Source organism: Talpa occidentalis, unplaced genomic scaffold (genome assembly GCF_014898055.3).
Source record: "Talpa occidentalis isolate TD23 unplaced genomic scaffold, MPIMG_talOcc4v2.1 talOcc4.17, whole genome shotgun sequence".
Classification (NCBI taxonomy): Eukaryota; Metazoa; Chordata; class Mammalia; order Eulipotyphla; family Talpidae; genus Talpa; species Talpa occidentalis.
The window spans coordinates 57,653,224-57,667,622 of record NW_023601754.1 but is presented as its reverse complement, the minus strand read 5'-3'; the positions used below and the strand labels follow the sequence as shown (position 1 = coordinate 57,667,622).

General features: G+C 55.6%; 1 pseudogene; it reads right to left on the bottom strand.

The window, feature by feature from the left end:
• Positions 1-3,339: 3,339 nt before the first annotated feature.
• LOC119248825 (vacuolar protein sorting-associated protein VTA1 homolog) lies at positions 3,340-4,069 on the bottom strand (annotated as a pseudogene).
• Between the last annotated feature and the right edge of the window lie 10,330 nt (positions 4,070-14,399).

The window sequence follows — 14,399 nt, the reverse complement described above, 5'->3', positions numbered from 1 at the left end:
TCAAGGTCCCAGCACTGGTACCCATATCCTCTGGGTGACAGGCAGCACCTATGGGCTTGGGTCCCTGGAAAACAAAGCCCAAGGGCCTTAGAGTGAGATGTCCGATTCTGAGGCAGTAGTTCTCAAGCTTTGGTCTCGGGACACACTTGATATTCTCAAAAATTATTGTGAGCACCAAGAAAATTTCATGTGGGTAATCTTAACAGCTAACACCATAGAAATGAAAATATTTACTTACTCAATCATTGCAAAAGTAAATCAATCCATTCCATGTGGACATAAAATCATTTTCATGAAAAAAGAATGTATTTTCCAAATGATAAATAACGACAAGCTGACATTGCTTTCTGTTTTTGAAAATCTAATTTTTATTTTTACCCCATTTTAAACAGTTGGAGGCTTCTAGGTGCTTCTGTAGTTAATCTGTGGCCCTTAGACCTCTACATTTGTCAGTTTGTTTTTGAGCATAAGGCCTTCTCCACCAAGAAGACGGAAGCTGTGCCTTCATAATATATTTTGAGTCAGGAGGTACTTGTCAGCTTTGTGTCTAGAAATAAGCCCAAACTTAGAGAAACATCACATGATGCACGCACTAGAAAGTCCTGCACACCTTTACCCAGATCCTCTGTTGACACATCATTCCACTGGCCTCCAGGTGCTATGGCTTGGGGAGCTCTATTCAACGATGACTCCGGTCAAAGGTCTCAATTTATGGGACAGGCGTCCCCACAGGTAGGCAGAATGTTAAACACAGGTCCCATCCAACTCCAGAGCTCAGGGGCAGTCACACAAACTCCAGGGGCAAAACCAGGACTAAGAAAATGTGATGAACAGACCAAAGCCCCCGCTGCACACACGCGCAGGCTGCGTCTAAACTGCATGGGGCTCTGTCCACAGCAAACTGTCACGGACTCCCGGGGAGTCCTCCGGGGATGTTCTTCCACCAGCAAAAGACCCCTGAATGTCAAGGACTTCCCTTCCACCCGGAGCTCCTTTTTGGCCAGGCTCTTGTTCATAGGTCTTTCCTGGGAACTGGGTTTCTGTCCTACAATTCCAGAGAGAGCTCAGGCAATGAGTGCTGCTGGCATGTCTCCGAGCATCCCTGAGGCACATGTCCTCTTTGTAAGTCAGCCACGTGGAAACATGGCCCTGGACACAGGCCACCTGTCCCAGGTACTTCTGAGAAATGGGATGTATGAGTACTGTACAAACAGGTAGATGGCATCGGGTGCCACTTAGGCTGATGCGAACAGGCAGATTTTCTCATCTTTAGCCTCAGGAGGAAAGCAGTGCCCTGTGGCATCAACGACAGGTTGGACGGAGCTGGCAATGAATTCTGGATCAACTGCACGGAGAAGAGGCCAAATCACCTGCAGACTTGAAAGATGAACAGGAAACTGCTGAGCTAATAGACACTGTAGGATCCTCTCATCCTTCCTTCCCTGTTTTCAGCTTTACTTATCACTCAAGTCCTTGATTCTCATTTACACAGAAGCTCCTCATTCTAAAGGACTTTCTCCAACTTGTGCTTGGACTTTAGTCTGCTTTAGCTTGTGTCTAGTAGATTCCATCCTGCCTGCCCCGTGCCTGCCGGGAGAGTCCATGCTTCAAGTCAGAGGTGGAGTTAATAGTGTTAACTATTAACTAGTTAATAGTTAAATCAATAGTGTGAGTTTTTCTTTCCCCACCACGCTGCGGGGCTTATGGCTTTGTTTCTGTTGTCATTGTTATAAAACTATTTTTATGTACACTGGGATCATGAAGGAAGATGGGCAGAGATTCAATTTCAGACAAGTCTGTGTCTTGATCCGATTTGAGGTCCAGGGCTTTATTTGTGGATTTCTTTGTGGTCAGATTCTTTGGAGGTAAGATGAGAATCATGGACTTGGTGAGCAAGGGAAGTGTTATTGTTTGTGTTTTAGCAAATGTAACTCCTAAATTTCCTTCACCCTTGGTTTCACACTGAGGAATCCACGTTGCCTGGATTGGGCAGCAGTGACCAAAAAGTAGCGTTCTTGTTCCCGATACTGTTCCCTAGGGGAAGTCAAGGGGAGTTTCCTGGACTGAATTCACCTCCTTCCAGATTCCTGCTGCCTGTGACCAGCACACAGTGTGACCTGGTCTTCCTCTGTTTAGGCCCCGTCTGGTTGCTGAAGTTGACTGTTGCTCCAGTCTGCATGCTGCTTTATTTCTCTTTGTGTGGTGCCCTCCTGGAAGCCTGCCATTGGGTTTTGATGGCCGTTTTCTCTGCCCCCATGACTCCTAAGCACAGTTCGGCCCAAGCCCTCGGGACCCCTAGGTCAAAGTCCTCATCCAGTGGTTTTCATACACACTGGTGGTGAGGAGTGTGTCTATGGACTGCTTTCACCACAAGACAGAAAGAGCCTTTTTAAATCTTTTAATCACTAAGCCTTACACAAGAATAGTGTGAGTTTTTCTATTTTAAATCTAGAACTTTAAATCTAGAGCTGGAGGTCTTCCGGCTCTCTAGAACTTTCTAGAAATCCTTATTAAAAGTTAAATTTAGACTTTTAGAAGTATAGTGAAGTAATAGAAGTAATATGGTATATTTGTCCAAATTATAGATTAAAAATTTCTTAACCCTTTGCACTCCGCTGTCCCCTCTCAGGGGACATTGGTAGCCTATGTCCAGAATGGTTCGGAGTGCAAAGGGTTAATATCTACACATTAAGATCCAAAGCTAATTCTCAATACATTTTATTTTTTTTATTTTTAAATTTATTTTATTTTATTTTTAAGATTTATTTGTTTGTTTGTTTATTTATTTATTTATTTATACATACAAGCGCTGGGTACAGTCAGAAGCGCGGGAGGGTGAGAGAATTCACCAGAGCCAGAGCGGGGAGCAGAGCAGGCAGAAGGACCGAAGTACACTGCTGAGGGGAGCAGCGGGCGGCAGGAGAGGTCTGCGCGCCATGTGGGACCCTCCTCCCGTGGCCGGGGAGCAGCCGGGGATTGAACTGGCGCTGCAGAGGCTGAGGGCAGCTTCGCAACCCAGCGCTCAACTGCTGCGCCACCGGGGAGGCCCTAATTCTCAATACATTTTATAGAAGGTTTTTTTTTTTTTTGAGGCAGGGTTCAATTTGCTTGAACCCTGGATCTTGCTCATATCAGCCTTCTATCCCCAGATGGTCTCACTAACTGGACAGTGAAAACTGATGGAGGCTGCTGCTGAACAGGAATCTGATTGCAGAATTGTCACCCCCAAGTCTCCCTTGAAACTGTGATCCTGTGATGCACTGTCATGTTCATAATGGATTGTTAGTTCCTTCAGCCAACAGTGCATGAACCTGTCATGCAAAGGCTCCCTTCTCTGTGTGGTCCATCACTTGAGGGCCTTCTGTGGACTCTGCACAGCCATACTTACATCTTCATGATGCAAAGCACTGCCAGCATATTTGCAGTATTTCTGAGCTTTAGCCAAGTCCTCTGCTGTCACATGGACAGCCCCCCGGAAAAGCACAGGCGGAGGGCTGGAACCATCTGTGAAGCAGGTGGGGAGTGTGACACCTGTGCTGGGAGGCTCTCCTGCTGATGCGTTAGCTGGAGCCGTGACCGCAAGGTCCTTGTATTCCAGGGCAGCTGGTTGATGGCACATTGCTGGGGTCATACGTGGGCGATGGTGGCTGGGGCAGTTGAATGGGCAGGGAGGCTGCTCCAGCAGCTTCATTTTTTTCAACATCAGCTTGAGGAATCTCTCCATTCTCTAAGCAATGATAGATTTCTTTTGCCTTATATCTTGCATGCTTTTTGTTTCACATTTTCATCAGTGAGTTCCCCAAACACTGTTATGGTGTCTGTTAAAAGACTTGCAGTGGAGAAGGACTTGCTCATGTTTTTATGAAATTGCCCAGCACGATCTTTATAGTCTGCAACAAAAATACTTCAGAGCACAATTCTCTGAATGGGCACAACCAACCATTTCTTGAGGAGTAGCTTCATTATCATCCCACTGTGTCTTAAGAGCCCATCCAGGCCTCCGTGGGGACTCACCTGCGTAGCAGAGAGCAGGGAGAGCGACCAGCATGAGGACCGTCACCAGCTTCATGGTGGAGCAGCTGTGTGGGCTGTGTGGACAATGTGCAGGAGGAGGATGCACTGTGGACGGAGCTTCCAGGCGCCTCCTTTTATGCTGCAGGTGCCACCTCCCCTCCCCGGAGGAGGGATGAGTCACGGGACTGGCCTGGCCCTGGACCAGGAAGCCACAACAAGATGCCCACAGGATCCAGCCGGCCTGTGCCCGGTGGTCGGACGCCAGGAGACAGAGCCTTCGTGTAGAAGATAATAATGATCCCGGGTGATAAAATTAATGCAAAAGTGTGCAAATGGGTGACTCAAATGACAACATTTTCCCCTTTATAGCTGTCCTGGCTTTCATTTTATTGTGCTCTGGTTATCTTCATTTCCCTTCCCCTTCTCCTGGTTCTCTGTGCCCAGGTGGTAGGACACCAAGAAGACACAGACTTTGGAAACTCCCAGATTTGGGGCTGGAAGATAATGATACATGACTTTAGGTAAAATTAATGCAAAACTGCTTTCTGAAAATTCTGGCAAATTACAACAGTGTGAGGATACATCCTTCGCTTTTTTTTTTATTATTGTGGTCGTCAGTATCTCCTCCCTTCCTGTGCCTCTTCTTCCGCCTGCTCCTCATCTTCTTTTTTTTTTTTTTTTGTAAAGGTTTATTTATTTATTTATACAAGCGCTGGGTACAGTCAGAGGCACGGGAGGGTGAGAGGATTCACCAGAGCCAGAGCGGGGAGCAGAGCAGGCAGAAGGACCGAAGTACACTGCTGAGGGGAGCAGCAGGCGGCAGGAGAGGTCTGTGCGCCATGTGGGACCCTTGCCCGGCGGCCGGGGATCGAATTGGCGCTGCAGAGGCTGCGGGCAGCTTCGCAACCCAGCGCTCAACCACTGCGCCACCAGGGAGGCCCTCTCTCCTCTTTCTTTTTCAAACTGCAAACGGCTTGGCATCCCGTGGCCTAGCCCTGGCTAGGTGCAGTACCACACACCACCTCTGGGAGGCAGACTTCCTCGCCCTTTGACTTGTTTCCAGCAAAGTGCTGGTAGTTTTGTGAATGTCAGTGTTTCACCATCTCTGCATAGGGTTTTCTTTTTTAAAGATTTTTTTATTTATGCATACAAGAACTGGGGTACAGGCCAGAGGTATGGGGGGTGAGAGGACTCACCAGAGACGGAATGGAGAACAGAACATGCGGATCTACTGAAATACACTGCTTAAGGGAGCAGCAGGGAGACAGGAGAGGTCTGTTGCGCCATGTGGGTCACCTCCCTGGCCGGGATCGAACTCGTGTGCAGGGGCTGTGCACAGCTTCATAGTGCTGCATCTTAACCTCTTGCGCCACCAGGGAGGTCCCTGCATAGTTGTTTCAATGAATATTTCATTCACTTTACTCAATTTTATAAACTCAGTGCCTATTAAAACTATGAGTTAGTATTAATTTAGTTCTTTATTATCCATTTAAGGTTTTTCTGCCACTGTATCAAAGAAAGGTGTAAGGAAGCAGAATGACTGGTTTCTTAGGGGAGGCGGCATGATCTTGTAATGGTGATGAGACTGGGGGTCATGGAGAAATGGATTTGAACCCAGCCATTAAAAGTCCTTGTGCAAAATGAGGTGCTGTTGTGCTCAGGTGAAGTCACTATAAATGCATGAGACCGGGTGTGCTGATTTTGTGGGGGTGAGACTGTAGAGATGTCTCCATCATTTCCATCTCAGGGCTCTGAGCCACCCGCACATCCCCTCTGTCGTTACCTTCAAACTGTGCTTACACAAACCAGGAACATAATCAAACATCATCCCCATTTTTCTGCCCCCACCTCACCCCCACGATGGCAAACACTAGTCTAGGCCACAGGCTTCTCCCTCTAAATGTTCACCATAGCACGTTGACCAGGGTTTGTCTCCTGCTCCATGATGGCGTGAAACCCGATGAGACAGCTGGTAAACCGTCTGCTACAACCTTGCAGTCCTTTGTGATCAAGAAGAGAAGAGCTGGTTCCCCATTTTCAACTCATGAAACCTCCAAGTAACTTCTATTTCCTTGTAGTCATCCTGCGCATTGTGAACAGCAGTGGCACTCAAGGGCTCCCATGAGACCGAGGGTGCCTGCCAGTGCTCAGCTAGATGTGCGGGGCAGGGGTGTGAGGGGGTGGGGGGTGGAGGGGTGGGGGTGGGGAGGTGGGGATGGCTGGGGAAATGAGCCACATGGAGGTGCAAAGGCCTCCTCCATCCGTCCATGCCGCCAGGTACACCCAGCAGCTCCGGCTCTCTGGGAGCCCACAGGCAGCACTGGTTTTTGTGACAAGCTGCTGCACCGGTCGGTCATCATGTCCGAGTCCCTCCTTGTTGTACAGGTGACAAAGTCTCCCCAGGCGATGGACACTGTCATGTTTATCCTTTTCCAGTTTCTAAATGGCCTCCCTTGGAAACTTTTAGATTTGGCATCTTCAGAGCTGTGATGAAGAGCTAGAAACCGTACAACAATGTCTACGTAAGATCAGAGATCGTTTCTCATGGTGAGGGCGGCACCTGCCGGTCCCTGGGTCCCCCGCTGTGCTCCGGGAGGCCAGTCATTGCTGCTGATGCCCTTTGGCGGCCTGAGATGCTCTGTCGATTCTTTCCATGTCAAGTACAAGATCTTCCTTCGTGGAGCCATCATCTTGGCTGCGGCCTGGCCGCGGGCACAGCGGGGGCATCAAAGCGGCCGCACGTGGTTGCGGTTCTTCCCGGCGCTACCATTATTCTTCCTCCTCGGTCGTCGTGGAGGCAGGGACCCGAGAGGGAGCTCAAGTTTTACTTCAGTGTGTGGGAGAAAGAGATCTTACAGAGAGGGGCTTGAAGTGGACCCTCCAGTGAGGCTGTCTGCTGAGCTGTGCAGGGAAGGGTGAAGAGGAAAAGGGGGTGGGGGCGCCCGGGGCGTGACTCGGCACAAAGGGCGAGGGGTTGGCTCGCCCAGCCATGGCTGAGCTCCAGTCCGTGGTTAGAGGGGTTCCCAGACAGGTTTGGAAGTCCCTGGGGGCGGCAGTGGATCCTCCCCCAGGGACCCCAACCTGGGGTTCTCGGGGCGCTGCGAGCTCCTGATTCCTCGCGTCCACCAGCACAGAACACAGACTGGATACGCAGTGTTTCCCCGAATCCGGAGGAACCAGCGTCTGGAGTTCCTCACTTGGGGAGAAATGCACACTGAGGATGATCTGCCCGCGTGTCCACAGGGCGGGCTGGCCGCGGGCTGCCTCCTGCTCTTCATGGGTGTGGAATGTGCCGGGGGCAGGGAGCGCGAGCACCATCATCACTCAGATGCCCCCTTTGTCAAATGGATGCCATCCGGCCGGTGCAGGAAAGAGGACAGCACTGCCCCCTGCTTCTTGAATGGCCCCGCAGGGCCATGTCTCTTTTCTGCCCAGGTCTGCCCAGCCCTGCCCTCGTGGGTCAGACGCGAGGCCAGAGAGGAGCCAGCAGGGTCAGGCCAGGGACATGGAGAGGCACCAGCAGGGCCTGGCCTGGCCCCTCCAGAATAAAGGCCCAGGACTGCAGGCATGTGGGCAGGAGAAGCACTTTTCTAGAAGCCCATTCTGGGCTCCAGGAGGGGAAGAGAAGATGCTTTTCCAACTCAGTGCCTGCCACGCTGCTTTATGAGACAGGGAGATGTGCCCAGCCCGCCTTCCCTCGTGCAATCAGATAGCAATAAAGAACTTCACTGTGCAGACAGTTTATTGAAATGAAAATGTATTTGAGGTTTCAACAATGGTCTTGCGGGTGAGAGATTCAGAGACAAGGAGGGAGGAAAGTGGAGTCAAGCCCAGGGGCACTGCGTCGACTCCGTGGTCCTCGGGGGTCCCGGGGAAGCTAGAACAGGGTGCACTGAGGAGACGCGTACACGTGTTCTGGGAGACACAACAAGACACGAGCCAGGATCAGTAGCCAGTGCAGTGACCGGTGCCCGGGAACTCTCCGTGCGCCCCGCGGCCGCGCCCATGCTGGATAAACGCCCGCCCGCGTCTGCAGGGAAAGAGAAGGCTCCTCGGGATCCTGCAAGTTGGATCCCGCAGCTGGCCCAATCCTGGTCCAGGTCCTGCACCTGCTGCCCTGAGGGTGGGCTGGGGCCAGCAGCACCCATCCGGTCCTCACCAGCGCCCTGAGCCCCATCAACCCTTCCCACCAGGGTGGGCGGGTCCCCTCGGAGGGCGGGTCCTGAGCTCTGACTAGAGCAACTGCAGAACCCCTCACCCACTTGCTGGTGAGCAAAGGCACTGCCCTCTGAGCTCTCCTACCCTGGGGGGCTGCTGGAGATGGGACTTTTTCCCCCTTGGGGGTGTTTGTGGGAAACGTGTGCGTAACAGGGATTCCAGGAGAGTGGCAGAGCCCTTGCCAGTAACCCTTCCTCTCTGTTGTCGTCCCTGGCTCATACCTACAGGCCCCCCCAGGTCGGGAGGGCGCTCAGCACAGCTGCCCGGGGCAGGTGGGTGTCTATGCCCAGCAGCACCCTCCTGCGGGCAGGAAATCATCCCAGCACGGCCACACTCGCTCAGGCATCGGGGCTGAGTAGACACGGGCTGCCTGTCTCGGGCCCAGCCTGAAGCACTAGACAGAAGCAGCACGTTACCATGAAGTCCTGGAGGGGGCCCATCAAGGCCGGGTATTTGTTGAAGCAGGCCTTCATGTTCTGGATGCTGGTCCCGGCGACCGTGTTCGGCACCAGGCTCCCAAGGGACGCAAGGTAGGCAGCGGGGGTCATGGTGCTTCCAGCGTGTTTTTCACCACCGTCTCCAGCGCCGGGCAGCCGGACCCTGGGAGAAAGCACGGGAATCAGGCAGAATGACGGAGGGAGTAGCCCGCCTTGGGGCGCCCCGGTGGCTGTCTTCCCTGCACCCCAGAGGAGATGCGCGTTCAGAAAGCCAACGGCCAATGCCATTGAGTTCTCGGGTTTCTGCGGCCACTGGGGCTGGGGTGTCCCTAAAGTCTGGAGCACCCAGCCTCCCCTCCCTCATCCAAGATGCCGCCATGAGCCACCAGGAGAGCACCCTCAGCATGAGCTGCTCTGACAGCACAACCTCTCCCACACCGTCTGGCCGCACCCCGCACAGCCTTGGGAGCTCTTGCAGTGAGGGTCGGAGCCCCGGAGAAGCGCCCCACACTCGGCTTATCGAGTGGCCAATCCTTCCTCGAAGGAGTAGGCGAAAGACACGCTGCTCCCTGTGGGCCTGGGTGGCCCTGCTGCTGCCCAGGGCCAGGCCTGCTGGGCATGAAGTCAGATGCCAGGCCTGCTCTCAGCCCTGCCATCCTGAGGCCCTGGCCCCATCTCACCCACCCCTTCAGGAGCTCAGAGAGTGGTTGTGGAAAGAGTGTGAAAATCAGGGTGTTTTCCTCTAAGTGGGTGTCAGTGCTGCAAGGAAAAGTCCCAGGGGGTGAGCGCTCGTGCCCAGCCACCGCTGCTTTGCGGGGACGAGGCTGAGGACATTTGGGAGGGCTCCCATCAGCTCGCCAGGCAGAGCAGCAGCACGCGGTGTGGACGCTGCCCCTGAGCCAGCTCTCCGGGGTTTCCTGTGTCCCCCACACTGAAGGGGACTCTGGGGGATCCTCCTTCAGGAAACCCACTGGACATAAATAGGAGAGGGTCATCACACCACGCTTTGATCTGCCCTATGGCAATACCCAGCCTCACATGCAGTCCTGCATCCATGTGATGTCACGGCCCCTACGGCCTTAGTGACGTGTCGTGCTGGTGGGAGGCAGCTCCGGGGTTCTGGGCAGAGCAGGCACCCAGGAGGGAGGACGCTTCAGAATCCGGGGCACATGGGAACTTTGGGGTGAGGATGGGGTTTCTGCTGTCCAGGGCCGGGGTACTGGCATCTGCCAAGGGGCCCAAATGCAGCCCACCCAGGCCTCCGTCAGGACTCACTTGCATAGCAGAAAGTGGGGAGGGCCACCAGCTGAGGACCGTCACCAGCTTCATGGTGGAGCAGCTGTGCGGCTGTGCGGACAACGTGCAGGAGGAGGATGCACTGTGGACGGAGCTTCCAGGCGCCTCCTTTTATGCTGCAGGTGCCACCTCCCCTCCCCGGTGGAGGGATGAGTCACGGGACTGGCCTGGCCCTGGACCAGGAGCCACAGCAAGATGCCCCCAGGATCCAGCCGGCCTGTGCCCGGTGGTCGGATGCCAGGAGATAGAGCCTTCGTGCAGAAGATAACAATGACCCCGGGTGTTAAAATTAATGCAAAAGTGTGCAAATGGGTGACTCAAATGACAACATTTCCCCCTTTATAGCTGTCCTGGCTTTCATTTTATTGTGCTCCGCTTATCTTCGTTTCCCCTCCCCTTCTCCTGATTCTTCTCACCTGTCCCTTCTCCTGCTCTTCTCTTGATCCTCTTCTCCTCCATGAAGGTGCCCTTTCCTCTCCTGTTGCTCTGGTTCTGCTCTGGACCAGAGGCCGGAGGTGCAGTGCCGCGCACGGCCGCTGGGAGGCAGGCTTCCCCGGGACGCCAGCAGGGGCCTGAGGTTAGGAGGACTTTGCAAAAGATCCTCTGAGAGCAGAAAGCGCGCACTGGGCAGCAGTGAGCACCTGTGGGAAGTGTATGCACGTATAACTACATCTTTAAACGGGAACAAAGGCCATCTCCCCGAGGTCACTGGATTTCAGAAGTGCATGGCCAGTGAAAGGATGGCGCGACTCAGTTCCTTGCAGTCGTTTTCCCCCCGACTGAAAGGAGAAGCAAGGGCCAGGGGACTGGTGCCGGGGCGGCCGGTGGGGGCTGGAGGGCAGGTGGAGGGAGGCGGCAGAGGCGCAGAGTGGGTTGGAATCTCGCTTGTGTCTCCTGGTCATGAAATGTCCTGGGCTGGGGCCAGATGCGGGGAGCCTGGTTCCTTCTCTGCGGGAAATTGTGGGGGGATTCCGTCCCGTTTGGTGAGGACGACAGAGCTGCCCCGTGAGGCCGCAGCCAGGCTCACGACAGGATCCCCGTGAACAAGCAGGTGCCTCGCCCTTCATCCTCCCACATCCGTCCCCCCATCTTCCGCGGTAACCAAGGGCCCCCGAGGACGGTTAGTGTCCCGTGTGCTGCTGCTCCCTCTCTGGGAACAAGTGAGAAGAGGACCCCGCTCTGGTGGGCCACCGTGCCCTGGGGAGACATCACCAAGCCCACATTCCTGGGAGTGATTGAACCACGAAAGCCCCAGCAGGCCTGGCATCCTGTCCAGGTCTGGGCAGTCTGTCCACATGACCTTTAAGTGGATTTGGGGAGAGGAGCATCCCGGGCCGAGGGGAGAATGTTCTGGGCAGAGACAGTAGCAGTCACGGGAGCCCGAGGGCACATGGCATCCGCAGGTGAGGCGCTGAGGGCAGCTGGCCTCGGGGTGTCCCCAGAGTGACAGGACAAACTCCCGTGCCGGGTGCGCCAGGCTGGGGAGGGCGAGGTGAAGGTGACAGGCGAGGAGGCCCAGTGACCTGGCATAACCTGAGGTCCCTCAGGCACAGATGTGCAGAGAAGAGCAGGTCCCAGACCACGACCCTGGTCTTTCCTGTCCGCCGTGTGTGTGAAAACTCTTTCCACCTTCACAAGAAGCAGAACCGTCGCTCACTCAGCAGGAGGCTGAGCTAGGCACACAAGTGCTTTAGGAAGGAGCAGGACCAGGAGGCGGTGGCGACCTGCCTGGTGTGTCCTGCTCTCGGCTAGCGCGGCCCTTCCTGCCCCAGCCCGTGGCAGCCGTGGCGAGGAGCTGAGCCCGTCCCCTCGCTCAGCACCGTGAGGACCCGCCCGGCGCCCACCGAACCCTGCCAGCTGGGACAAGTGACCCCTCAGAGCTCCCTGAATCAGCAACTACTTGTTCCCTCCCCGCGGGCGCAGTGCCCTCGGCAAGCACAGGGTTTCTCTGAACAAACCGATGATGGTCACTGGCAGGTGACTCTGGAATAAGATCTCCGCTGCGAGAGGACTCTCGCAGGCAAAGTCAGTGGAGAAATACAGGATGCCACCGACTGGGGTGTATCTTTGGGCCTGAATTTTTCATTTCCGATGAGCTTGGCCTGAGGTCCCAAAATGGAGGTCAGAGACCAGGTAATGAACTGACCAGAGTTTCCGTGTCTGTCTGACGATGGCCAGTCCCTGAGTGACAAACCACAGTGGGACAATAAAGCTCGCTCAGATCCCGGGGGTCTGGGGAGCTGGGAGGCAGAGCAGTGGGGAGAGGGTGCCCAGGCCCCGGAATCCTGAGATGTGGTGGCGCTGCCCTTGGTCACTTGATCTCCTCACCGCCTCGTTTACATCAGGATGACCAGTCCGGCCCAGCGGCACTCGCGGTGGAGTCTGCGCTGACCCACTTCTCCCCGAGGCCCTTGACTCTGGGTGTCCTCTCCGCCAGGGTTTTGTCTCAGCCCCGGGGGCCTGACTCCTCCTTCATCTCCAGGCAGTCAGAAACCAGCACCTCCTGCGGGTCCACACTCTGGGGGCCAGGAGGGGACGGAGTGTGCAGTGACAGGGTCCTGTGAGTGAGGTGGTCTGGGGTAGGTGAGCCAGGGCAGCGGGCCTGGCCAGCCCTCGGGGGAGCTGAGGGAGAGCACGTGAGGGGGTGCAAGGTACAGACCCGCAGAGCAAGTGGGTGTGCAGACTGCGACAGAGACCTGATGCCCGACCTTGGTGTCGACGGGAATAGAGGAGTCGAGAGAAAACTGATGGCGAAGGACATTTCATCAGAGTCGAGCTGCGGCCAGGAGCGGGCGCCAGGCGGGGCAGCTGCCGCTGGTGTGGGTGCAGTGGAGGCCCCGGGCCACGACCACTCCCACCCCCGCCAGGGCACACAGGCGGAATCATCACTTTCAGTTCCGGCCACGGGAACAGGGCACCTGTCCAGTCTGAGTGTGTCCCCTGCGCAAACTCTGCCCTTGTCATCCCCCCGCCCCAGGCCACCCCGTAACTGGACTTGTTCTCTGAGACCCGCCTTGGAGATGGGCAGGGGCCACATGAGGCCCCACCAGGGTCAAGTCAGGGCCGCGTAATGACGACAAGACAAGCCAAAGTGCGGGATGTGTGATTTACTGAAGCAAGATGTTGAAACCTTTACATTTCCAAGGGGAGATCAGGGGATCGTGCAAAGACAGGGGGCTGGTGCTCCACTACGCTCCATTGCACTGGGCCAGTAATTTCGTCTGAAATGAAAGAGGGAGTTAAAGGGCAGGTGAGTCCTGCTGCTCCCGGAGGTGACGTGGTGGCATAGACGGGGACACAGTGGGGAGACAGTTTCGCCCCCTAGCCAAGGGCCAGTGTGGGGACCCGGCAGGCCACATTCCCCGTGATCTCAGGAGGCCACACGTCGCCATGAGGCAGGCGGTTCAGGACAGACCCATTTCCACCTGCCCGTAGGTGCCCCAGAGTGACCCGGGTTTCCCGTGGAGGAGTAGAAGCTGAGGCTGGACAGAGCAGCGGGGCCTGGGTCTGTGTCAGGATCAGGCCTCCCCTTCTCACTGCCACTGGGTTGCAGGGTAGAGAGGTTGGGGCGGGACTGCAGGGCCTGCAAGTGCCAGGGTAGACTCTCCGGCTGAGGACACCTGGTCTCCTCAGCCCGAGTCCAGCTTCTGTGGACATTTGTGTGGAGACTCGGGACCTGAATCCAAAGGGGACTCTGGGGGGACCTTTGAGCATGTGATTTCCACATGAAGATAACATAAGTGGGGGCCCTGGGAGTGCAGGAGACAGGACGCGGGTGTCTGGGCACTGGCCGCCAAGAGGACCCCGTGGGCTCTGGTGGAGGTGGACGCTGGTGAGGAGGGGCCTTGTCCCCTGAAGCTGGCAAAAGCCAGCAGAGCCCCAGCCAGGGGCCTCATCCTGACAGGGGGCCGGTGTCTCCTGGAGCCCTCTCCCCTTCTACACACCAAAGTCTCCCAGGAGGCTCTTTGGGGAGTGTGTCCGGGACTGAGGGGACTCGCCCTCAGTACAGCTCCCTGTGGGGCCACCGTAGTGCTGGGGCCCTCAGACTCCCTGCCTGGGGCCCGCTGGACCTCAGGACCCCCTGGAGGCGGCGTCAGGCAGGTGGCCTGAGAGGGGAGACAAGCCCCCACTGACGCGGCCTCTGTCCTCCCACTGGATGTCAGGTTATCAGCAGCAGGTGGCTCGGGCCCCCCCAGCAGAAGGAGCTGGGCCAGGTCTCCCCTGAGCCACAGAGCAGCAGAGAGGCTCCTGCTGCCTGCGCAGATGAGCAGAAGCGTCTACGGGAGAAAGAAATTACCAATGTTGCCATAACTTCCTCTTTGTCCGGCTCTGACAGAGCATCCGTGCAGGTCTTCACCATCATCACGGCGTTCGTGTCCGGCGGGGGCGCGTTATACGTCTCAATCTCCGCAGCGTACGGCACTGCATTCATCG